We start from the raw sequence: 26,816 nt of genomic DNA on the forward strand, positions 1-26,816 counted from the left end.
TTCTTCACTAGGGTTAACACTTAATCCTCTCTTTTTGCATATCAAGTTTTTTTATTGTATAGTAGACTTTGGATGCTACTTTGTAGGACATCAGAGTCCATTTGTCCTTTTTGCACTGATGTTAGTTCTGTTGCATGGATCAGTTAGTGATTGACTAAATTTGAACTTGCGTAGGCTTAGCATTATGTGTTATTAGAGAAGATCTATAACAAGACAGAAGTATTTTCCAAGGCCCTCTAGGTTGGTTGGATTCAACCTTCAAACTCTTTCTTTGCAGATTATGTTAGGGTTTGATGTTAGGCTTCGTTAGAGTGGATTTAAAGTTGACATCCTCTGGGACATGGTCCTCCTTCCTGAGGATGGTCCTTTCCTTGTCTCAACTGGATAATTTTAAAACTATTTTATTTATTTTTATAATTGACACATGATAATTATACATATTTGTGGGGTACATAGGGATGTTTCAACACATATAATGTATAACAATCAGGTCAGGATGATTAGCTTATCTGTTATCTCAAACATTTATTATTTCTTTATGTTGGGGATATTCAGTATTATCCTTTTAGCTATTTGGACCTATATATTATTGTTAACAACAGTTATCCTACAGTGATATAGAACACCAGAACTTATTTCTCTTATCTAGCCATAATTTTGCACATATTACTTTTTGGTTTCTAATTTGAAATGCACATGCAATCATACAAAAGCCTATTCAGTAATGAAACGTAAGCCTCCCTCACATCCTTGTTCCTCAGTTCCTCATTTCCAAGGCTGCCATGTAAGATTGTTCAAGTCATTTGCTGCACAACGGCACCTGGCTAAGGCAGTGAGTGGTGGTTGTAATCTAGCCAGAGCACTGCTGCCTAAGCCAGAACTCATGTCTCCGAGAAAAAGAGTCCTTTTTATCTCTACCTCACAAAAGCATTATGCACCAAAGTGGCTGCCCTGCTCTTTTCCTCAAAGGCACGGCTGTGCCTAGTTTCTTGTATATCCATCCTGACATAGTCTATGTTGTCCAAACACATACCACATACTATACGTATGAAAAAGTTATTTTAAAAGAATAAAGAAATGGTGATACAATGGTGACAAAAGGCAATACAGTACAATCAGAGTTCAAGTATTCCTAGACAAGTATTCCTAGTTCAAGTATTCAATGAAGCATGGTAAAATTGAATTTAAATGAAGAAAAGAAAATTGGAACAAATAAATCTTAAGGAAAGAGGCTTAAGTGTAATCATTGTTGGATTGTTTTCCACTTGAGTAATCCTCAATTCACATAAATTGTTAAAGCAGCTAGTGATACTGATTGTATCCATTGCCAAGGGGGTTGACATTTGGTACTTCATCCACAATATTCCCCACAGCTTAGAAGAGTGTGGAGGCTTGTTTGTGGTCTAGCAACCACTGCAGAAACTTTCAGTGCTGAGAAATCTGAGAAGGGGTGTCCCCATGTGAAGACTGACACTTCCATCTCATTCACTCTAATGTCCTTCAAAACAAGAAGAATTGCTCCAATGGGTAATCCTAGGGCACTCTATCAATTTGAATCCTAACATCTCTATATTCATTCTATCTGGGGTGAAATTTCAACTGGTTCAGAGAAAACAATCATTAAATCAGCAGATAAGTGAAAGTATGAAATTTTATTATAAGGATTGCTCTGCCACTCTGCGTAACTTCTGTCTTTATGTCTGTTTCATGTTTTGTCTCATTCCAGAAGACCCATACTGGTCTTCTTTTGGGTTCCAATGCTTTTGCCTCAGGCTGTTTGTATTTGTTGTTCTTTAAGTTCTGAAGACTTTTCTCTACCCTGAGATTTAATCCGGTGAACTCACATTTATCTTTCAAACCTTGGCTTTAATGTTCATCCGGCAAGGCAGGTGAGTGCCCCATCACAGCAGCTTGAACGTCCCCTCTCATTACATTCACCACATTTAAAACTACCTGCGTAGGCTTGATTTCGGCACCAGACCATAAGCTCCATGGACACAGGGATCATGCCTGTCTTGTGACGATGGTATTGTCATTGCTGAGCACAGTGCCTGGCTCCTATTAGGCATTCAATAAACCTGTTGAATAGACTCCATCATTGAGTAGATGGAATTGTAAAAGCTATTCATGGCCCTACAAAAGGAGAGTTTTTCCCTGTTAAAAAAAATAGAACTGGGACCTCGCGCAGTGGCTCATGGCTGTAATCTCAGAACATTGGGAAGCTGAGGTAGGCAGATTGCTTGAGGTTGGAAGTTCGAGAAAAGCCTGGGTAACATAGTGAGACCTTGTCTCCACAAAAAAACAAAGAAACAAACAAAGAAACAAAGCAACAAACAAATAAGCAAAAAATTAGCAGGATGTGGTGACTTTAGTCCCAGCTACGTGGGAAGCTGAGTTGGGAGGATCTCTTGAGCCCAGGAGTTGGAGGCGGCAGTGAGCTATGATCGTACAACTTCAATCCATCAGACAGATGATTTTTAAATTAATTATGGGGTAAACAGATCTTTCCACGCTGGCTGGGCTGAAAATTCAAATGTCTTCCAGTAGTGGTCATCTTCAGTATCTTTCTCTTTTGACCTTGTAGCAGCCATGCTCCAGTAATTCTCACAGAGTTGAGCGCACGCATGCTGCCCAACGCTTAGCCAGAACTAGTGGGGACATTTTGGTGGATTTTTTGGGGGGTTATGTTTAATCATGGTAAAATATATTAACATACATTTACCATTTTAATAATTTTTAAACATGTAATTTATGTGGCATTAATTACATTCATAATGTTGTGAAACCATCACTACTATTTATTTCCAAAACTTTTATTACCCCAAACAGGAACCCTTTAACCATTAAGCAATCATTCCCATTCTCCTTTCCCCTGGCTCCTGGTAATATCTGTTTATTTTCTGTCTTTATGAGTTTACATATTCTAAATACTCCTATAAGCGGAATCATGATAGTATTTGCCCTTTTTTGTTTGGCCTATTTTACTCAGCATAATATTCTCAGAGTTCATCCATGTCGCAGCATATATCAGAACTTCATTTGTTATACCGGAATAATATTCCATTGTTTGTATATATCACACTTTGTTTAACTGTCAATCCATTGATGAACACCTGGGTTGCTTCCACCTTTCAGCTATTGTGAATAATGCTGCTACGAACACGTGTACAGATATTTCTTTGAGACCCTACTTCCAATTCTTTTGGGTATATACCCACAAGTGGAATTGCTAGATTATATGGTAATTCTATTTTAAGTTTTTTGAGGAACCACTCAACTGTTTTCCATAGTGGCTGTGCCATTGCACATTTTCACCAACAGTGCGTGAGGGTTCCAAGTTCTCCATATCTTAGCTAACACTATTCTCTCATTTTATTTTTATTAATAGCCATCTTAACAGGTGTGAAGTAGTATTTCATTGTGGTTTTGATTTATATTTCTCTTATAAATAGCAACGTTGAGCATCTTTTCATTGGCTCTTTACATATCTTCTTTGGAGAAATGTCTGTTCACCTCTTTGGTCCATTTTCAAAGTGAATTGTTTTTTGTTGCTGAATTGTATAAGTTTTCTATATATTCTGGATATTAACTCTTTATGAGATATATAATTTGCAAATATTTCCTTCTATTCTGTGGCTTGTCTTTTTACTCTGATCATCGTGTGCTTTGGTGCATGAAAATTTTAATTTTGATAAGTCTGGTTTATTTCTTTTTTGTTTTGTTGCCTGTGCTTTTGGATATCAGATTCAAGAAATCATTGCCCTATGTTTTCCTTTGTAAGCTGTATAGTTTCAGGTCTTACATTAAAGTATTTAATCCATTTTGAGTTAATTTTTATGTAAGGTGTTATGTAAAAATAATACTTCATTATTTTGTTTATGGATATCCAATTTTCCCACAGCCATTAGTTGAAAAGACTGTTGAATGGGGAAGCACCCTTGCTGAAAACCATTTGGCCGCATTCATGAGGGTTTATGTGTAGGCTTTCTATTGTATTCCATTGGTTTATATGTCTTTATGACAGTACCACGCAGTTTTGATTACTGTAGCTATGTTGTAAGTTGTGAAATCAGGAAGTGTAAGATCTCCACTTTTGCTCCTTTTTGTCAAGATTATTTTGGTTATTTGAGGTACCTTGAGTTTTCGTATAAATTTTAGAATAGGTTTTCCTATTTCTGCAAAAATATAATTGGAGTTTTGATAGGTATTGCATTAAATGTGTAGAATTATTTGAGTAGTATTGCCACCTTAACAATATTAAGTCTTCCAATTCATAAACACGAATGTCTTCCCATTTATTTGTGTGTTCTTTACATTTTTCAGCAGTATTTTACAGTTTTAAATGTAGAAATCTTTTGTCTCCTTAAATAATTTTAGTCCTAAATGTTTCATCATCTTTTGATGCTATTGTAATGAAATTGCTTTTTAAATTTGTTTGAATTGTTTGTTGTTGGTGTATAAAAATGCAACTGATTTTTGTGTGTTTTATACCTTGGAACTTTCCTGATTTTATTTATTAGCTCTAACAGTTGTGTTGTGAAGTCTTTAGGGTTTTTCACTTATAAGATGATGTTATCTGTGAACAGGGATTATTTTATTTATTCATTTTCAATTTGGATGCCTTTTATTTCTTTTTTTGGTCAAGTTACTCTGGCTAGAATTTCCAATAGTAGGCCGGGCGCAGTGGCTCAAGCCTGTAATCTCAGCACTTTGGGAGGCCGAGACGGGCGGATCACGAGGTCAGGAGATCAAGACCATCCTGGCTAACACGGTGAAACCCCGTCTCTACTAAAAAAAATACAAAAAACTAGCCGGGCGTGGTGGCGGGCGCCTGTAGTCCCAGCTACTCGGGAGGCTGAGGCAGGAGAATGGCGTGAACCCGAGAGGCGGAGCTTGCAGTGAGTCGAGATCGCGCCAATGCACTCCAGCCCGGGCGACAGAGTGAGACGCTGTCTCAAAAAAAAGAAAAAAAAAAAAAAAAAAAAAAAAAGAATTTCCAATAGTGTGTTGAACAGAAGTGGTAGAATTGGGCATGTTGCCTTGTTTCTGATCTTAGGGAAAAGTTTCAGACTTTCACCAATGTTTATGAGGGTAGCTGTGGGATTTTCATATGTAACCTTTATAACATTGAGGTAGTTTTCTTATATTCTGTTTGTTGAGTATTTTTTTTAACTATGAAAGGGTAGAGAACTTCATCAGATGCTTTTTCGTGTATCAATTGAGATGATCACATGTTTTTTTCCCTGTATTCTGTTAATGCGGTGTGTTACTTGATTGATTTTCATATGGTAAAAAGCCTCCTTGTATTCCAAGGATAAAACCCAGTTGGTCACAGTATAATCTTTTTACTGTACTAAAGTACTTGGTTTGCTAGTATTTTGTTGAGTAATTTTGTATCAATATTTATTAAGGATACTGGTCTGTAGTTTTCTTTCTGCTTTTTGGTATCAGGATAACTCTGCCCTCATATAACGAGTCAGAAATGTTCCCTCCTCTAATATTTTTGCAAGAGTTTAAGAAGAATTGGTGTTAATTCTGCTTTAAATATTTGGTAGAATTCACTAGAAAAGCCATTTGGTCATGGGCTTTTCTTTGTTTGAAGATTAATTAATTAATTTAATCTTCTTACTAATTATGTTTATTCAGACTTTTATTTCTTCATGATTCAGTCTTGGTAGATTGTGTGTTTCTAGAAATTTGTCCATTTCATCCAAGTCATTCAATATCTTAGTCTCATAATACTCTCTTATGTTTCAACGTTTATTTTGAATTTTAGTAATCTAAGACTGCTCTTTTTTTTTCTTAGCCAATTAGCTAAAGATTTGTCAATTTTGTCAATCTTTTCAAAGAACCTAATTTTTTGTTTCATTGATTTTCTTTAGTTTTCTATTTGTCTATTGGGTTTGGTAACATTTTTTTTCTTTTTCTTTTCCTTTTCTTTTTTATCTTTTTTTTTTTTTTTTTTTGAGACAGAGTCTCATCTGTCACCCAGCCAGGCTGGAGTTCAGTGGCACCATCACAGCTCACTGCAACCTTGACTTCCCAGGTTCAGGGGATTCTCCCACCTTAGCCTCCTGAGTAGCTGGGACTATAGGTGCATGCCACCATGCCCGGCTAATTTTTGTATTTTTTGTAAAGATGGGGTTTCACCATGTTGCCCAGGCTGCTCTTGAACTCCTGGGCTCAAGTGATCTGCCCACCCCAGCCTCCCAAAGTGTTGGGATTACAGGCATGAGCCACCATATCTGACTGATTACAATTATTTACTTAAAGTCTATTTTACCTGATATTAGTATAGCCACTCCTGTTGTCTTTGGTTTGTATTTGCACAAAATATCTTTTTATATCCTTTCACTTTCAACACATGCTTGTCCTTATCTCTTAAGGGAGTGTCTTGCAGACAGAATATAGTTGAATTTTAAAAAAATCCATTCTGTCCATCTATGTCTCTTGATTGGAGAGCTTAATTTATTTACATTTAAAGTAATTATGATAGGGAAGAACTGACTATTGCCATTTTATTATTTGTTTCCTGCATGTCTTATAGCTTTTTAGTCCTTCATTTCTTCTTGTACTGCCTTCCTTTGTGTTTAGTTGATTTTTATAATGACACTTTTGATTTCCTTCTCATTTTCTTTTGCATATATTTTATAGATATTTTCTTTGTGGTAACCATGGACATTACAAGTAACATCAGAAAGTTATACAAATCTATTTTAAGCTGATACCAACTTAACTTCAATCACATACAAAAAGTACTCCTTCATAGCTTCATGCTTCCCTTTACGTTGTCACTGATTATGTATATACTGAACTTATTAACATAGATTTATAAATATTTTTATGCCTTTGCTTTTTAAATCTTGCAGAAGCATAAAGAGTAGAGTTATTAACCAAGATTATGTTAATACTGGTTTAACATTTGTCCGTGTATTAATCTTTACAAGAACTTTATACATTCATATCGCTTTGAATTGCTCTCTAATGTCCCTTAATTTCAACTTGAAGGACTCTCTTTGATATTTCTTGTAAGACAGTTACAATTGTAATGAACTCCCTCAATGTTTGTTTATCTGGGATATCTTTGTCTCACATTTTTGAACAACAGTTTTACCAGATATGGAATTCTCAGTTGACAGATTTTTTTTTCTTTCAGCATTTTATATCATTTTACTGCCTTCTTGTCTGCAAGATTTCTGCTGAAATATCAACTGCTGAGGTCATCGAAGATCCTTTGTTTTGTTGCTTTTCTCTTCCTGCTTTCATAATTCTGTCTTTTCTTTGGCATTCAATAGTTTGATTATGATGTGCCTTAGGATAGGGTTTGCCTTCCTTGGGGTTTGCTGAGCTTCTTGTATTTGAATATCCTTGTATTTCTTCACATTTAGAAGTTATTCATCATTATTGCTTCAAATAAATTATCTGCTTCTCTTTTTCTCTCTTTTTTTTGATCCCTACAACATGGACTAGATCCATTTGATGGTGTCCCATAAATTCTTTAGGCTCCCATCACTTTTTAAAATTTGTTTTCCTTTTATTTCTCAGACTAAATAATTTCAAATAAACTGTCTTCAAGATAATTGCTTCTTTCTTCTGCCTGTTAGAGTCTGCTGTTGAACACCTCTAGTGACTTTTAAAATTCAGTTATTATATTTTCCAGCTGTAGAATTTCTATTTGGTTCTTTATAATTTTTCTTTGCTGATATACTCTTTTTTTATAAATCATTTCATCATTTCCTTTAATTCTTTGTCCACATTTTCCTTTAGCTCTTTGAGCATATTTAAGATAAGTATTTAAATGTCTTTTTCAAGTAAATCTAATGCCTGTGTTTCTTCAGGGATGGCTTCTGTAGATTTATTTTGTTTCATAAAATGTGCCCTTTTTTGTTTTGCTGCATACCTTTGAGCTTTTGTTGAAAAGGAGGCATTTGTTAAAAACAGCCACCTATTCCAATCTTTGCACGCTAGCTCTGTGCAGGGGAAACCTTTCACAAATCATTCCAACAAAAACTTAAAGTCTTCTTAGCCCTTTTCAGGCTTATGTCCCTGAACTTGTGTTTGTGCTTTTTCCAGTTCCTCTCTATACATGGCTGCTTTTAAATGTTGTAATTTCCTTAAGAGTCTCACCTGTGCTTCTTCTTGGAGCCTTAGCTGTTCTGTTTAATCCTTCAATCAGCAATCTATTACTTCAGGCATCTAAGGGTCTGTAGTTTTTTTTTTTTTTTTTTTTTTTCCTTTGTTTGTAGTTTTCATAAGCTTTGTCTTCTGCTTAACATGACTTTCCGTAGCTTGACATCCCAGCCAATTTTGAGTGGCTGAACTCCAAGTGAGGTGACATAGACACAAATCTCTCAGTTAGCTTATAGACAGGTTAGAACATTGCAAATTTGCTCAGTTCTGCTCTTGCTGGTGGAAGGTAACTGGAGATCAAGCCACCACTTCCCCCCGAACTGTGCTGTGCCGTGCCAGCTAAGAGGTGGAACAAGGACAAGTAGAATACCACAAAATGTCCTAGCATTTTGAAGTGGCTTTTTCTTGATTGAGCATTTGCTTGGTTGCCATAGATCTTTGACTAAATTTCCAGAGCTCCTATAAAATTATTTTAATCAATTTCTAGTTATTTGCTTAATGTTTTCATGAAGGAACAATGGCCTGGAAGTTCCTCGTTTGCCATCTTGCTAATATCACCCTCCCTCTTTTTTTTTTTTTTTTTAATACAGTGGAAACTTGGACCAAAACATGTGGTATCTGAAAAATGATGTTCTTTTCTAAGTGAACTCTCAGCTGGTCTAGGAACTAAAATGGATGCTCAGCACATCAGTGGGACACTGAAATTCCTATTTTGAATTGTTACTATGTATTTCCATAGGAACCTCTGAGAACTGGAAGGGCAAGGGCAAATAGTCTGAAGAAGACTTTCTTTGTCAGGCATTATATTTTCCCAATTAACATTTCCTGCAGACTTCCTGTTAAAAATGCGAAGATTAGACAAAGTTGGCTGACATTGTAATTGTCCCCCTGACCTTTCTCTAAACACAGGAAGTAGGACCATCAGTTCAGATTTACGTCAATTTATAAACCAGAGTGGATTACTGCTTACTAGGTGTATTGCAGAGGAATTAACTTTTAATTGAGGTGACCCAAAAAGGGAAGCTGTTTCAGCAGAGACCTCTGCCCCAAAATATTGGCTTTTAATGACCAATTTCCTTTCATGTCAATTTACTAGAAATTGTTAGGTTCCGAAATCTTTTACTCACCTCTGATGCTGGAGAGTAAACTCAGGAGAGAGGATAAACACTAATTAAGTTTGCTTTTGTGACAGGGAACTGAGAATGTCATAAGTCTGCTGAAGAATGTCAGAAAGGGAAGAAAACATTGTGTGTTGTTAAATAATAGAACATTTAAGCAATTAAGCTCTTGACCTTGAAGCTCCCTTAATACAGAATAGCTTCTATCGCTAGAGCTCGTAAAATGACTGTGGACACAGGTTCATTAGAAATGATAACCACTGATTATAATTGTTATATGCCTTACGTTTCTCTTGTGTTTGGACAGTTGGTCTCTCCCACTTGCATTTGCAGATTTTGCAAAAACTGACACCCATAGAGTGGTTTATTCAAAAATTGATAAGTAAATTTAAAAAATTGTTTATATATTTCTCAATCTATCTTCTATTTTTCTAGGGTACTTAGTAAGAATGCGTCATTTCAATGAAGTCAAGGAACTATTTTCTTGTATGATTTAAGGAATTTTTTCCCACTATTTTATAGGTGCCACCCATGTAGTGGGACCATCAAATGATGACTGCTCATGTTTAAGGAAGAAGAGGAAGGCTTATTACATGTGGAACAGTCTAGACAAATGATGATAAGATTATTTAAATTCTTTTAAATTTGTATAAAGTTATGGGGTACAAACATGCATACATTATGTAGTGGTGAAGTCAGGGTTTTTAAGGTATTCATCACAGGCAGAACATACCTTGTACCCATTAAGTAATTTCTCATCATCCACTCCTCCCACCCTCCCTCCCACATACATCTCTTCTGAGTCTCCAGTGTTTCTTTCTCATTCCACACTCTATGTCCATGTCTACACATTATTTTGCTCCCACTTATGAGAACATGTAGTATTTATCTTTCCGTATCTGTTGTTTCACTTAAGATAAAGGATTACTTAAATTCTAATTATGTTCTTATACTAACCCCTATGTAACTTAAAGAAAGTAAAGAATCACACAAATTGGCATAAGAACTGCCTACTAAATGAAACAATTGATAAATATGCTCATTAAACAAACAAGGAGGTACTATGTGTAAATATAAATGGGTATGATCTTGCTTTGACACCCTTCTAATTGAAATATGATTTTTTTCTTCTCACTAATGCTTATTTTCTCAGATAAGGAAGAAGTAGATAGAATAAAGAATGAAGGAAGTATACCAAGTAATTTCTTTATTTTTAATAAGCTTGTAAAATTGAAATTTCAAAGTGCTATATATTTGTCACAGTGAGGTACATTCTGAATCACAAACAGAATTTTCATTGGAAATCTTTTTTTAAAAAACTACCACATGGATAAAAATAAATGTCCGTTTGCGTCAGTCATGGCAATAACAATTCAGGATTATAATCAGAAATCTCTTTGTTTGAAAGGAGCCCTGAACACATGCTGATGTTGGCAGATAGAAAGCGTTGGGGGTGTCAGTTTCAGGACGAGCTGTATTAACCCCACCCACCTCTTGAAAAATTATTTTACTATCACGGAGAACAAGCCATTTTCGCTGATGAACACAGTCATAACTGCAATAGCTAAACATACAGGAAACACATCAGAGTGGAAAAATAAACATCGATTTCCTTGCTAAAATCAGTAAGTCTGTCTATTCCATTTTGTAAAGGGAAGTCAGTGACCTTTAGTAGGGAGTGTTTCATGCACGATTATAACTACTTCTTTCGTTAAATCTTACATCCTAAACTATGAGGTTTGAAAAAGGCAACATTTGTAAAAATGAAACTGCTTTGAAAGTCTACTAGTGTCTTGAAACCCAGGGACATCAGAAGACTAAAAAGTGAATTTTCCATAGTAGCATGAGCAAACATGTTCGAGTATTGGTAGATTCAGTCTTTCCCATCTCCCCTCTCCAGGCAGATTCCTGGGGTTGGGAATGAGGAAGACTTGTAATCCAAACACATATTTGCTTCCCCAAAAAGTTTTTATAACAAGATTCCCAAGCTCTGTTGATTGTAGTTTCTGTTAAAGAAAATTTATCTTTAATTAATAAATCTTTGTAGTTTTCTCCTAATACTCAGATCCAAGCACCCTGAGAATTTTTCTTCTTTCTTTCTTTGAAGCTCAGTGTTTTGCTCTTCATATTCAGGGAAGCAGTGTAGGAAAGCCAATGCTGTTTTACAGGCCCCAGGTGAGTTATTTTAAACTAAGAAGGTTATGTGCAGGAAACCCCCTAGTGGGAAATTTTACTTGGATGTTGCATGGACTTTGATGTCTTTCCTCACTGCTCAGCATGGGGAGAGGCTGCTCCCAGCTCCTGCTGACCCAGCTATGTTCTCAGCCATAGTACTATTTTGATACCTGTGGTTTTCTTGTTCTCGTGAGATCATGTGTTTGCTGGTGGGAAGGGTGAAGGAGCAGGAGGCCGACCTAAGAGTTTTGCTTGAGGTATGAGATTGGGATGTGAAGTCTAGAAGTGAAGTCAGAAGTGAAGTCTGAAAGTCAATAAATATCAGAAACAAGCTTTCAATACTTCTATCCAGGAGTCTGTCTCCTGCAGAAAATTCAGACCACAGTAAGCAAAGCCCCACAGCTCAATACAGTAGAATGGTACATTCGATGTATTTAAATAATAATGAATAATTAAATTTATTTAAATTAAACTACTCAATCAAGCCTTTGAAAAGATTTTAGAATACCTATATGTCCACTTGTACATCTATCTATCCATTTGTAAGACTCAAATCTGTCTTAAGAATATATCACTGAAATGCAATAAATAGAGCTAGATGAACTCACACAAAATCATGACAGGAAATCTTTTTTTATAGTTAAGTAATACCTTCAGCTCTTGTTTATACACGGTTAACTTGGAGTGAGTTTTCTCAGTGTTGCAACCTGGGGCAGTTAATAAGGGCCAAATGGAGAAAGAAATCCTGCCCGAGAGGAAAGGGGAGATTTCTTAATTACTTCCAGTGCCCAGGAAGAGTTATGAAAACTGGAGAATGGAAGGTAAGATGGTCACCTCACGTGAAGATGAATGGTTTCTTGGAGGCAGAGAGAAGGTGGTTTCTCTTTGGCTTCATTTGTGTAAGTTGTTAATACATTATTTTCAGAATGATTTTCAGAATAATGTCATATACCACTGCAGTGATTTCTAGAAACCACAGCTTCAGTTAGCTATATTTCAAACACATTCATGGCTCTGCTGACTTTGCAATTCTGAAAATTTATTCACACAAGAAAATGTGTTTGAAGGGGATCTTGGAAACCTCTGGTTACATAATGTAATATGGGAAGAAGAATGCAAAGCTGTTTGTTAAATACATATTTTTTAGTTTCTGGAAAGTTTGTTAGAAGTAGGATTTTATGTACCAAGTCGATTGAAGTTTTTTTTCCACTGGCAATAAACAATGTTTAAGTGTTTAGCTTGTCTTAGATTTTCTAACATTAATTTTGAATTGAGTTCTCTTCAGTTGTTCATTCATTCATTCTTTCTTTCTTTTTCATGTTTTCCTCAAGCATGCCTATCACTCTGTTCCCTTTGATAGAATAAAGGCCATCCTAGACCATTGGGCTTTTGAGGAACCCAATGTGCAGTATGTTTGCTGATAAATGTTTTGTCATTTTATATATATAAAATAATAAAAGGGTTTGAAGTACACATTTAATACCAGAAAAATTAACACAGCAAATCAAGAGTGAAATGAAAATACAAATTAATCCTAAAGCATGTGCAACTAGCTTGGAAGATTTTTGAAGGCCAAAAACAAATTCTTATTTTGAATTCCCCAGTGCAACTGGAGTATGTTTGGTGGGTATTCAACTGATGCTTGTTGAATTAATTCAACACAATAAAACGTTAAAAGGCAGCAGGCCGTAAACTGCTGTCTCGTATGCTTGTTGTTGGGACATATTAAATTCAGAATGTTTTGACAGAAGGTTAAGCTCTGTATGATTCTTCTGTTTCCATCCTCCATCTATTTTCAGCTATTTTCATTACATTACCCACATCTCTCAAGAGTTCAATTCTTTCTGCTTTTGTTTCATTATTCTAGACAGGTTTTTGTGCTTTAGAAATGCTCAGCAGAGTGCTTTTTAATTCACTGTTTTTCAAGTAAGATTAATTTTCACATTTCCCACAGGTTTAGTCTTTAATCTGCTATATTATAGGACTAGAAAAACATAGCAACAATGGGTAGATGAGGTTTTGAATTTCAAGACGTGGAGCCAAGTTGATGGTACAACAGAAGGGAAAAATATCTCTTTCTCACACACAGAAACATCAGTAATGTGTTTCGTGGAAACTTTTAGGTAGCTAGATCCCAAATTTAAATGAAAAACAAAAAAGTAAGCAAGCTAGGGAATCTATGAATAAGTAAGCAGAGGATATCAGCCCCTGCCATTCTCAGTGGATTTGTCTGATCTATATATTTCTTCCAATTTTAGACCCAAATTTCCCCAAAAAGGCATTTTTTAAAAATTGTATAAGCCAAAATGACTTAATTCTTCAACACCGTTATGTTCATAACTTGGCAAATGATCATCTCCAGCTCTTTGGAGAAGGTTGTTAAAATTCATCTTGTAAAGAAACCACCTAATTGACTTATTCTAGGAAAAGCAACAACTCTTTTTAGTGTAATGAGTGACCTTAGGGACTTTATTATATTTCTACTGCATAGAACTCAATCTGAAAGGTTTAAATATAGTTCTTTACACCAGAGAAAATTCCTTAAACACAGTATTTTATTTTATTAATGCTAAGTGATTGAGAATAGAAGGTGACTGGTCTTTTTGTTAACGGATGAATTACAAGATTAAAGAAAAGTGTCTAAGTAGAATAGCAAATATAGTCAAGTTAAATAGGAACGGGGCCAGAGTTGTGAACATGGTCTTACAGAGGGACATTCTGAACTCTGGACTTTTGTTTATCAGAAAGCTCTTTTTTGTCATGACCATTTATATCATTCAGCCACTTTTTCTCCTTGTCTAAAGAAGCATGTACCTCAGTGTCGTTTGCCATGCTCTATAGCTACTGGCTTGTATCATTGCTTCTTCCTTTCACCCAAAAACTTCCTCAGAACTCTCTACTTCATCATCCTCTACTCACTCTCAATCCACTATAGTCTGCCTTTTGCTTTCACTTTCACCTACACATTCATTTCTAGAAAAAAAAAAAACAGTAAAGAGATTTTTTTAAAAATTGTTTTTATTTCCCTTTAACATAGGTGAATTCATCTTAGGAAGTAACTAGTTTTAAATAGTTTTGAATTTTGAACAATTGCCTATCCACTGATGTCAATTTAAGGAGAAAATGGCTCTTTAATTTATTAAATAAAGAAAAAAGAAGCTTCTGCAGAATGAAGAAAATGTCAGGCCTTGGACTTTGACTTAGAAAACCAGCCATGGTATTGCAGATAAATGACATAAGTTTATGGAGAATCTTAGATCACTTTGGCAAAGCTTAGAAGAAAGAGAGTGAAAAGCAATCATCTGACGGCTTATTCCCAGAGCCCACCTTACCTGGCATTTCTGCATTTTTCCACAATCTTGTCCCTAACTATTTCTGGTAGCCTTCTCCCAGTCATCCTCACCCGCACTGACTTTCTTACATGTAATTTTATAGTTTTCCACCTGCTCCTTCTCAGTTACCTTCTTGACTCAATAACTGTCGAGATGTTATTCCCCAGGCACTCTTTCCAGATGTGGGCCCTCCTCTGAGCTCAAGACCTATGTTTCCATTTTCTCCATGCAAATCTCAACTTGCTCATCTTTTAGGGACTTTATATTAATAGATTCTAACTAATATGTTACTCCTTTCACCTTTCCTGTCCAAACCTGTGTCTCCTGCTGTGTAAATTGCCCCACATAATGGAATTGTGTTGCCTCAACATTCTCATTCTCCATATCCAGTCACCCCCAAATCCACTGTCAGATCTTCTTCTGAAATAGCTGTCCAGTCTCTTTTCCCTTATCCACTCACCACCTGTCACCAGCATGTTCAAATAGTCTCTTGCCTAGGCCCTCTATTCCTAGTTTCTTTTTCTTCCAAACATCCTCTAAACATTCTAGAGTGGCTTTCAATTACTCCAAATCCTAAAATAAAGTGCAAACTTTTAGCTTGTAGTATAAGAACTTTCAAGCTCTGGCTCCAGTCTAGTTGGCCAGCTTCATCTTCTACAGGGTCTTCCTTGGCACCAGTCAAGAATTTTTGTGATTTCTTGTCAGTTCTTCTACTTGGAAAGACCTAATTAAATACTACTTATTCAAAAGTGCAGATAGAATGTATATCCTGTTGATGCCTTCCCTCAATCTTTGTTAATTCCAAAGGGATTGGTCCATACCTCTGTTACAAGAGTATAGAAGGTGCTCAGTACATTCCCTCTGCAGCTCAAGGAAGCCTAGATTTGTTTACTATATATAGACAAATTATAGTTTTATATATTTATAGTTTCCCTGGATTTAAAATCCATTGATCTGGCATAATTCCTCGCTTACCTGTTTATTATATGACCATGGATAGGACATGTAAATAGATTTAATAATAAACCACCTGATGAATTTGTGAGAGTTAAATAGAAAAAAAGTATATGAAATGACTTTGCAGATCATAGTATTTTATAAAAATACATTTTTGTTCACTGTCCGTAAAAGTTGATCAGGAATAAATCTGATGGTTCACATCCATTTAAGAATCAGAAAACAGAACAAGTTCACTTTATGATGGTTAGAGAGGTATGTCTTTCCCTCACTCCTGATTTCTATGAAGGGAGATTTTCTTGGTTTCTTTCAATGTCTTTACTTTCTCTAACTGAGAATATGGAATAAATTACCTGATAGATAAATATCAGAATAATAGCTGGTGCGCATTCTAAGCTTAGCTTCACCCTTCTTTGTTTTGAGAGCTGTCTTCACAGAGAGGAGGAGTTTTCTTCTGCTTCCCCTCTGTAGAGGATGAAATGTGTGGAGGAAAACCTGTCCACTTGGTCAGCAGACCTAAAGCTATGTCCACCAACCTGGATTTTATCTGTTATACTGGTAATATAGTTTGGATTTGTGTCCCCACCCAAATCTCAGGTCAAATTGGGGAAGGGACCCGGTTGGAGGCGATTGGGTCATGAGGGTGGATTTCCCCCTTGCTGTACTCATGACAGTGAGTGAGTTCTCACAAAATCTGATCATTTAAAAGTATGTAGTGCTTCCGTCTGCTCTCTCTCTCCTGCTGCCATGTGAAGAAGGTCCTTGCTTCCCCTTCATCTTCTGCCGTAATTGTCAGTTTCATGAAGCCTTCCAGTCATGCTTCCTGCTGAGCCTGCAGAACTGTGAGTCAATTAAACCTCTTTTCTTCATAAATTACCCAGTCTTAGGCAGTGTTTTATAGCACTACCTAATGCTACTTGGACTAATGCAGAGAATTGGTACTGAGAGTGGGGTGCTGCTATAAAGATAACTGAAAATGTGGAAGTGCCTTTGGAACTGAGTAATGGGCAGAGGTTGGAAGAGTTTGGAGGGCTCAGAAGAAGACAGGAAGATGTGGGAAACTTTGGAACTTCCTAGAAACTTGTTCAATGATTTTGCCCAAAATGCTGATAGTGATATGGATGATGAAGTCCAAGGTGAGGTGGTCTCAGATGAAGATGAGAAACTTATTGGATACTAGAATAAAGATCACTCTTCCTATGCTTTAGCAAAGAGACTGGCAGCATTTTGTCCCTGCCCTAGAGATCTTTGAACTTGAGAGAGATGATTTAGGGTATCTGGCAGAAGAAATTTCTAACCAATAAAACATTCAAGATGTGACCTGGCTGTTTTTAAAAGTGTGCACTCATGTGTGCACAAGGCGATTTTCTGAAACTGGAACTTATATTTAAAAGGGAAGAAGACCATAAAAGTTTGCAAAATTTGCAGCCCAGCCACGTGGCAGAAAAGACAAACCTTTTTTCGGGGAGAAATTCAAGCCTGCTGCAGAAATTTGCGTCAGCAAAGCGGTACCAAATGTTAATAGCCAAGACAATGGGGGAAATTTTCTCTAGGGAATTTCAGAGACCTTCACAGCAGCCTCTCTTATCACAGGCCCAGAGGGCTCAGAGGAAAAAAATGGTTTCCTGGGCCAGGCCTAGGACCCACTTGCTCTGTGCAGCCTCAGGACATGGCACCCTGTGTCCCAGCCACTCCAGCTCCAGCAGTGGATAAAAGGGACCAAGGTACAGCTTGGGCCATTGCTTTAGAAGGTGCAAGCCCCAAGCCTCGGCAGCTTCCATGTGGTGATGGGCCTGCAGGTGTGTAGAAGGCAAGAGTTGAGATTTGGGAACCTCCATCTAGATTTCAGAGGATGTATGGAGACACTTGGATGTCTAGGCAGAACTCTGGGAAAAGGATGGAGCCCTTATGGAGCAAGGATGGAACCTCTACTAGGGCAGTGTGGAGGGGAAATGTGGAGTTGAAACCCCCACACAGAGTCCCCACTGGGGAGCTGCCTAGTGGATCTAGGGGCATAATTCTCCAGACCCCAGAATGGTAGATCTATGAACAGCTTGCACCAGGCACCTGGAAAAGCTGCAGACACTCAATGCCAGTCCATTAAAGCAGTCATGGGGACTGTGCCCCTCAGAGCCACAGGGGCAGAGCTTCCCAAAGTCTTAGGAGCCCTCTTCTTGCATCAGCATTCCCTGGACATGAGACATAGAGTCAAAGGAGATTATTTTGGAGTTTCAGGATTTAATGACTGGCCTGCTAGGTTTGAGACTTGCATGGGGCCTGTAGTCCCTTTGTTTTGGCCACTTTCTCCCATTTGAACTGAGGGCATTTATCCAATGCCTGTATTCCCTTGTATCTGGGAAGTAACTCTTTAAAAACTCTTTCTTATTTACCACTTATTATAACTATCTCATTCCTACTATTACTAAACAATTTTTATGTGAACAATTCTCTTTCTAGGCATGAACAGCTACTCAATTTCATGAAGTTGCATGTGTTTATGTCATTTACCATATTTTGCTTTCGTTCTTGTTTTTTGTATACTGTAGTTTCTCCTTATCTATGGGTGAAACATTCCAATACCTCCAGTGGATGCCTGAAACTGCAGATATCATCAAACCCTATATATACTGTTTTTTTTTAATCTGATAATTGAGAGGGCTCCTAGGTGACTAATGAGTAGGTAGTATATACCTTATGAAAATACTAGACAAAGGGATGATTCACATCCCAAGTGGGATGAAGCAGAACAACATGAAATTTCATCATGTTACTCAGAACAATGGCAGTTTAAAATTTATGAAATGTTTATTTCTGGAATTTTACATTTAATATTTTTGGACCAGGGTTGATCATGAGTAACAAACTGCAGAAAGTGAAACCACAGGTAAGGGGGGCTATTGTACTTGACTCTTCCTGCCTCTTGGATTATATACTACTGAGCAGGAGACATTGTTATACTCACCATTGCAAACATCCACAGTGCCTTCAATATGCCAGAGGTTTACTTAATATTTGGTGAATTGAGTATGTAGCTCCATGTTAGATTATTAGACTCAGTGAATATTAGAACTATTGCATTCTTGTATACTTTAAGCCAGTTATTCTTGATGGGAGATGATTTTGCCCCTAAGGGAGCATTTGGTAATATCTGGAGATGTTTTTCACAATTGTGTATGTTTAGGGTTCCATGGTATTTAGAGAGTAGAGTTCAGGGATGCTGCTCAACATTCTACAAGGCACAGGATAGTTCCCTGAAACAAAAAATTATCTGACCCAAATGTTAATGGTGATGAGGTTGAGAAATCCTGCTTTAAACACAAAAAATATTATCCACAAAAATACCTTTATGGTCCAATATAGTCTTGTACTAATAATAATAACCAGAATTTTAAAATAAATATCACTTAAATAGGGTTCAGCATTTTTTGAGAAATGCAACTCTGTTATTTGAGGGATTTCTGAAATTAGAAATTTATTTGAGAGTTTTTATAGAGCTTTTTTCCCATCATGGTGTGAACTTTATTAACCTCATAGCTCATCTCAACTTATAAGTTCAATAGAGGAATATTTCTCCTGCTTTAAAAATTTGGTTTATGGCTAGGCGCAGCGGCTCAAGCCTGTAATCCCAGCACTTTGGGAGGCTGAGATGGGCGGATCACGAGGTCAAGAGATCAAGACCATCCTGGCTAACCTGGTGAAACACCCTCTCTACTAAAAAATACAAAAAACTAGCCAGGTGAGGTGGTAGGCACCTGTAGTCCCAGCTACTTGGGAGGCTGAGGCAGGAGAATGGCATAAACCCGGGAGGCAGAGCTTGCAGTGAGCTGAGATCCGGCCACTGCACTCCAGCCTGGGTGACAGAGTGAGAGTCTGTCTCAAAAAAAAAAAAAAAAAAAAATTTGGTTTAATGTTTTATAAAAATGACAAACAGATGCCAACCTTGCATATGTTTTTAAAAAGTAGTTTCAATGTTTTCAAATGTGTTTAAGTTTTATAAATGTGATCATAGAATAAAATGTTATGGGTATATTTAGTTTTTTATTATGTATTATTTTGCCACTGAAGAATTAAATGTAAAGGGCATGAAAGAGCCTGCTACAGATAAAGACATAGAAAACAGAGACATAGAGAACAGAGAGAATAATACTCTTTTCGTTTCCTTAAGACATAAGATACCCATTTTCTGCTTCATCCATCTTAGGCAAGCTATGGTATTAGGGAAGTAGTGGCAGAATGGTTATGTTGGGAACTGGAGAAAAAGCTGTGGCAAGACTTGTTTAAAGTAGAAAAAGAATTCATCCCTGCGTTCCCCTTTTCTAGCATCTTCCTTCTCAGTTGCTAAGAATGTGGCACAGCCTGTAAAGTAGCCTGATTCTTTATGTAGACTGTGTGATTCTGTAGTCCGGTAGTATTTCAGGGAATGCTAAAGTTGTGATATTTCTGCCATCTGCCTGTTGAGACATTGTCATATTATATCTTTTGATGGTTGGATCCACAAGAAAAAGAAATAGGAATTAGTTTTCTACATTAGGAGGTTTTCACCTTATCTCTTTTAGTTCAACAAAAGGCAGGGCACATGTGTTTTCTACTCCTCTCTCTTTATTTAAAAAAATGATGATGATGATGATGATAATAATACCTGTCCTACATAAGTGAAACTACTGGTTTGAGGATCAGATTTAGTAACATGTGGGTTTTGAAAGCTAACACACTTTACAAATTACATGAATTATTATTTAACAAGCACGTACTTGAGTTTTGAGGAGAGAAAGAAAACCCTTTAAAACTTTTAGAAGCCTCCTGTTTTTCTGACAATATGGCAGTAAGTGAAAATTTTCCTTCTGGAGGATCCTAAAAACTGCTGTGTTGGGTCACAGCTTTTGAAGATAGAGTAAGTTTTTCTGTGAGGAAAAGTTGATAGAATATGTGCTTCCCCCCACCCCTTTTAAACTTCAAAAATAAGACTCTAATTACAGCTATCTTTTCCAGATTGAACCACCACTAATTTAACCAAAAACATGTGTGTGTAACAAAAGAACTTGTAAAAGGAACATTTGAGGTTTCACATGGATTTTTGCTAAAGACAAACACAGTAAAATCACAGAATTGGCTGACGGACACTCTGCTATACTAAGGCTATAAAGGTTTTATTGAATCCTTGGGACATATAATATCCATTCATCCTTTAAGAGAAACGAAAGGTCTTAATCCACAGAGGATATTTCCACAGCTTACCAGAGAAGCAAATCCTCCTACCTTGAATGACACAGTCTAGGGCTTTCCGGAGCCCATTGTGATTTGCACATCTGATCTTCATCGATCCCAATATCAGATGTGCTGTGGAGAGGTCTCAGCCCTGTCATTTAGCGTATGACCTGAAATGATAGGAGAACTGGAGTTATTGCAGTATGTTTCCGATTAGGAAATTGCCCATTTTGCAACTCTCATTTCAGAAAGATGCCTAATAATGCCAAGAGTACTAAATAGATATTCACCAATCACCAAACAATGTAAGTTTAATTGACTCATATTCAAGATGAATGTGCTCAGAACCAGACACCTAGAGACCACTTATTAAAACCAGGAAGGCTGACAAATGGAGATTCACTCCACACCCCATGGAAAAGCCCTCAAAGTTTTGTAGTAATATTGAGAAAATTTATTTAATAAGTTGAATTCAATAAACAGTTCCTTTTCCATGGTGCAGCCTAGTTACACACTCTTATTTTCTTTGTCCTTTCTCATAAGCTGTTAAGAGAAATTGCTGAGAAGTTGAGCAGACCAATACACTAGACCATGAGCCTTAGAGGCCGTCAGCTAGCTTAGATAGATAGGCAATATCTGCTGTATTATTACACTACTTGGAAATGAGGAGGGTCAGTGTAATGAGAAATGTCCTTTGGACTGTTTTGAAATACTGTGATTGAGGGGGAGGAGAAAGGGGAGCTGTTGCTGAGCAGTTATCTATCCCTTTTGTCAATTATAGGGCCCAGTATATCCACATTCCCAGTCCTGAGCACAACAGATTCTTCTCAAACATGAAGAAAAAAGAAAGATCTGTGGGCAAATACTATTCCTTTTTTTTTTTTTAAGCAGCTTTATTGAGGTATAATTGACAAAAATGTACATATTTAGGGTGTACAACATGATGATTTTATATGCATATACATTATGAAATATTTACCACAATCAAGTTAATGAACACATCAATCATGTCACATAATAACCTTTTTTATTTTGTAGTGAGAACAGAAGATCTAGTCTCTTACAAATGTCAAATATACACTATAGCATTATTAAGTATAGTCATCATACTGTACATTAGAGTCCCAGAATGTATTTATCTTATGAATGCAAGGCACTTGGGGTAATGCCTTTATTACTTATCTCTCAAATTCTTCTATACTGGTAATAAAAGTAATTGTGCAGCCACCATCTCTAATAATCACTGGTTACCTGGTGATACATACAGCAGTTATTATATAGAATAATATTATAATTTCTTGTCTAAATACTTTCAGTAAAAGGTAATAAATATCTGGTTAAAGGCAGCAAGTAATTCAGGGTCACACACATTTTTCCAATATTTAACAAAATAAAATTTAAAAAGTTAACCAAAAAAAAAGCAGCCAAAAATTTACTAGTAGCAATCAAACCAGGAAAAATACTGAATTTTATGACAAATATTTCTAAAGGTGAAGCCAAGGAAAAATCTCAAAATGTTTCTACGTGGGTTTAAGCAATAGTGAGATCATCAGCCAGAAGCAATACCAATGAAAGAATGATAATTAATAAAATCTTATGAATATGTATCACTATTCTTTAATGTGGAGAGATGTGAGTCAATGAAATGAGTAGGAAATATTGGGAAATTAGAAAAATATTCAAGTATGAAACACCTACATGTCACTATAAGACCAGAGCAAAGGCAGAGAGGACAGTGAGGGTTTGCAGTTTTCTGGTCTCTTGCTGAACTGGGAGAATGGAAGGAGTCTACATCCATGGTGGGTGGAATGAGTCCCTGTGCAGGATTTTTAATGGAATTTTGGAAAGGAAATCAGAGTTCATGTCCCTTTTGATGAGTCAACCAACTAGGCCCTTACACTCACCAATTTGTACACTGAAACTTCAAAAAAGTAAACAGACAGCAGCTCCTAGACCTCAAATTATAGCTTGAGTAGGAAAAGACAAATCAATCCCATATAAGAAGAGAAGGAAATGGAAGATAATTCACTTATACCATATTAGAGCTCATAAGTTCTGCATATTTTGCATAAGCAAGGTGAAAAAAAAGTCATGACAGATATGCAAATGTATTAAAGCAAAATGTTTTAAATGGGAAAAAGGGGAGAAAGGAAGGAAGGATGAAGGGAAGGAAAAAAAGATGCAGCAGGCATAACAAAATGGACTCAGTTTGAAAGAAAACACAGACCAAGAAAAAGAAGCAGATTTCCCACTAGTGTCAAAAGAAAAAATTGAATAAGATTCATTCAATAAAACAGGCCTATGAATTTTTTTTAAAAAGGGAGAATAATGTTAACATGGAAAGTGAAATAAAGAGATAATATTGAGAACCAGACAAAACATTACAGAGTTACCAAGTTAACCATAAAGGGAAAGGAATGTAATAATGGCAAAGAGAAAATCCTTGAGATAATTACTCTGGATTCAGAAAAAAAAGAGACAAGGAATAATCATAGAGTCGATGAAAAAGATGGAAGGCAGAAATGATACAACATAGGAATAATTGGTTTCCTTTAATTAGGGAACTGTACTAATGGAACAGAAATAAGTTTACAGAAAACTTTTCCCCAAAGGAAGGAAGGAATAAACTGTATATTGAAATGACATGTGGTATATAAGCAAAAAATTGATAAAGAAGAATTTACATGGAAATTCCAAATAAAATCTGAAGACCTTCAATTGCCTCAGAGCCCAAGGTGACACATGTGTCCATTGCCTCTGTGACTTCATCTCCTATTTATTCTTGGCAGCACTCAATCTTCACTGGCCATGCTTGTCTTCCTTGCTGTCACTGAATACATCAGGGTACAATAATGCCCAAGGTCTTTGCATCTGCTCCACTTTCTGCCTAGAAGGCCCCTCATCAGATACCCACATGCCTGGGTTCTTTATTACCTTCCCAATAAGACTTTCCCTGCTTGTTAAAATCGAAGCACTGTATTCAGTCACTCTTATCCCACTTTCTCACTTGATTTTCTCCATAGCAATTATCTCCTTCTGATATATTATGTAATTTACTTTTTATTTTAGTTTCTGTTTCTCTCTACAATACAAGGTATGCGCCCCCAAGGGCAAGATTTTGCTTTTGTTTTTGTTTTTACTGCTCTTAGTTCTAAAAAAATGACTGACTGACATATTATAGATAATTGATAAGTATCTATGAAATAAATGATGCCTGTGGGTTATTACTTGCTAAAGAAGCAAGTCAGCCATCTCCAGTGAACAAGCAAGAATGAATCAATAAAGACTGTAAAGGCACCAGGACTAAGTCTGACAGGCAGTGCTGTGCCGGAGCCAGTGTGCCCTGGCTCCTGGAGCCAACTCTGTGCATCTCTTCTCAACTCTGTGTTCAGTGACATCATATGGTAACCTGAAGTCAGCTATGAGAGCATTCATACTACAGAAATCAGCAAATGCTACAAGTGAGGGCACTTTTCCTAGAGGAACTGGCTATTCAACCTTTACTAGTATGTGGCTGTGTAAAGGAAGCAACCAAACATGGAATCAGAAGGCTGAAATTTGAATCCCAGCTCTACTATATACTAGTTCTCTAATTTGGGAAGATCATTTCCCAAGGCTGGGTCTCGGTTTTCTCAACTTTAAAGTGAGAGGGAGGAAACCCATCATGAAGGTGGTCTGAGAGAAAACACACAGAAGGGACTTTGGAATGTCTGAGCTCTACTCACTTGGCCTCTCCACTCCACATAGCCCAAGCACCACTGAAAACCCTCACTGTCTACCCCCTGGATTATCTGGGCTATCAAGTAACGAGATTTATTTGTATTACATGGTTGGATACAGCTTCCAGTATTTTGTTAATGATTTTGACTTTTAGTCTGTAATTTTGTAGTTTAGCTACAAAATTCTGTAGATAAGACTTTTCTATCTTGTTTTGGAATCAAAGTAATACAGATTTCATTAAATAAATTGAGAAGCATTCTCTAATTTTCTGTTCTCTGGGAGAGTTTTTATAAGACTGACTGAAATAATTTCTTTTTGGAATATTTGATAGAACTTGCTTGCTTCTGGACCTGGTGGTATTTTGAAAGCTATATTTCTATTGATTTGATTTACTTAAAGGTTACAAAGATACTAAGAGTTTTGTTTTTGTTGATTCGGCTTTGATAAGTTATATTTTCTCAAAAATGTGTATATTTTATCAAATATTTAAGGTCAATAAACATTCAAAATGTTTTCTCTTTTTTTAACTATAATTTTTTTTTTTTTTAAATAGCACAATCTACAGGAAATACCCATTATGTCTAAGGCAGGTAACCTGACTCTAACATTAACAAAATACTGCCTAGCATCAGGAAAATAACTCATGCCAGGTATCAAGAAGTCAGAATATTAGAAACCAAGAAGACAAGGTACATAAGGTACAGTTAAAAACGAAAGGAAAGTACCATAACAAAATCAAAATTGCTAAACAGGAAGAGAATATAAAATCTGTAGTTTCTATATTAAAAACAGAAATTATAAAAGTAAATATACATTGCATTTTAAAATAAGGCATATATTTAATTTATTAGTAAAGATGAAGACTGAAGGGTGGGAAACATTATGGCTAAATTTATATTTTTAAATCGATTATGAAATTGGGCTTTTACATGGAATTATCAATTTGGTAGATGCTAAATAACTGTGTGCCTCTTTGCTGCTCTTTTATTTGAACTGTTTGTTTGTAACCTCTCTTTTTCCACTGGGTTGGTGTTATTTTTTGTTTGTGAATCTTATTTTTTCTCTGTGAGTCTCAATTTTTGATGTGCATATGGGGATCTTATGCCATTAAGTGACCATAATAGTATCTCAGATATGTACATACATGTACACACAGATAAAAAGAATATATATATATATATATCTTCATGGTAAATCTTTATCACTAAGAATGCTTTAGGGCATAAAGCCTATTTGTCTGTTACTAAATAGCCACACTAGGTTTATTTTGATTGGTTTTGCCTGGTATATCTGTTCCCCATGCCTTGACTCCAACTTGCCTGTATTTTAATTCCTTGTCTGTTATAACATATAAACCTGGAATTTGTTTTTCCCTTCTCCTGCCATTTCAATTGATTAGTATTTTTAAATTCAAATTTTCTCTTTATTTTCCTGGAGTTTACACATTGTATTTCTATCATGTTAGTGGCTACCCTTAAATTGTTAACATTAGTAATTGATTAACACAGCCTAATCATTATCTTTATTCTCTTTTCACATAACGTAAGGACCTTAGAATAGCTTAAAACTAACCAGTCCCTCTTAAGTGTTATTGCTAGCTAGTGCACTATTTCAATAGAGCTCTAAGAACAAGTATTATTATTGTTTGAAATAGTATTTGTTTAGATATAACCATGTGTTGACCATTTTCTTTGCTCCTCCTCTTTAGTGGATCTCCACCCTCCCTGTTGGAATCATTTCATTTGTTTATAATGCACTTTTTAAAAAGTGCATTGTATGTTATGGCATATTCTCTTGTTTTTGTTTCTTGTTTGAAAAGATCTGTTTTTTGGTCTTCATTCTTGAATGATAGTTAAGTTAATGGCTATTTTCCCACAGCATTTTAGAGATATCAATTCACCACGGTCAATCTTCCATTGTTAGTGTTGAGCAATCTACTGCCTGTTAAATTCCTTTGTGATTAATCTCCCTTTCTCTCTGACCCTTTTGCAGTTTTCTCATGGTCAATATGTGTAATTGCTCACTGTCGTAAATGCCTTCCTGTATAACTAGCCTAAAATATTTTATGTGTTAGGACGATGATTTTTTTCTTAGTCGTACGAAAACTATATTCTATATGGTTATTTGCCGTTCCTTTAGTAATTGTTTCATTTAATTAACATTTATGGAATATCCTCTA

General features: G+C 36.2%; 1 long non-coding RNA gene across 1 annotated transcript in view; it reads right to left on the reverse strand.

Annotated features, from left to right (window-relative positions):
• Positions 1-26,816, reverse strand: part of LOC112627144 — a 74,759-nt gene that overhangs the window by 31,670 nt on the left and 16,273 nt on the right. The window contains exon 2 of the long non-coding RNA XR_003120021.1: positions 20,969-21,087. This is a non-coding gene — a long non-coding RNA (uncharacterized LOC112627144). The remainder of the gene's footprint in view (positions 1-20,968; positions 21,088-26,816) is intronic.

The sequence above is a fragment of the Theropithecus gelada genome, chromosome 6 (assembly GCF_003255815.1).
Source record: "Theropithecus gelada isolate Dixy chromosome 6, Tgel_1.0, whole genome shotgun sequence".
Lineage (NCBI taxonomy): Eukaryota > Metazoa > Chordata > Mammalia > Primates > Cercopithecidae > Theropithecus > Theropithecus gelada.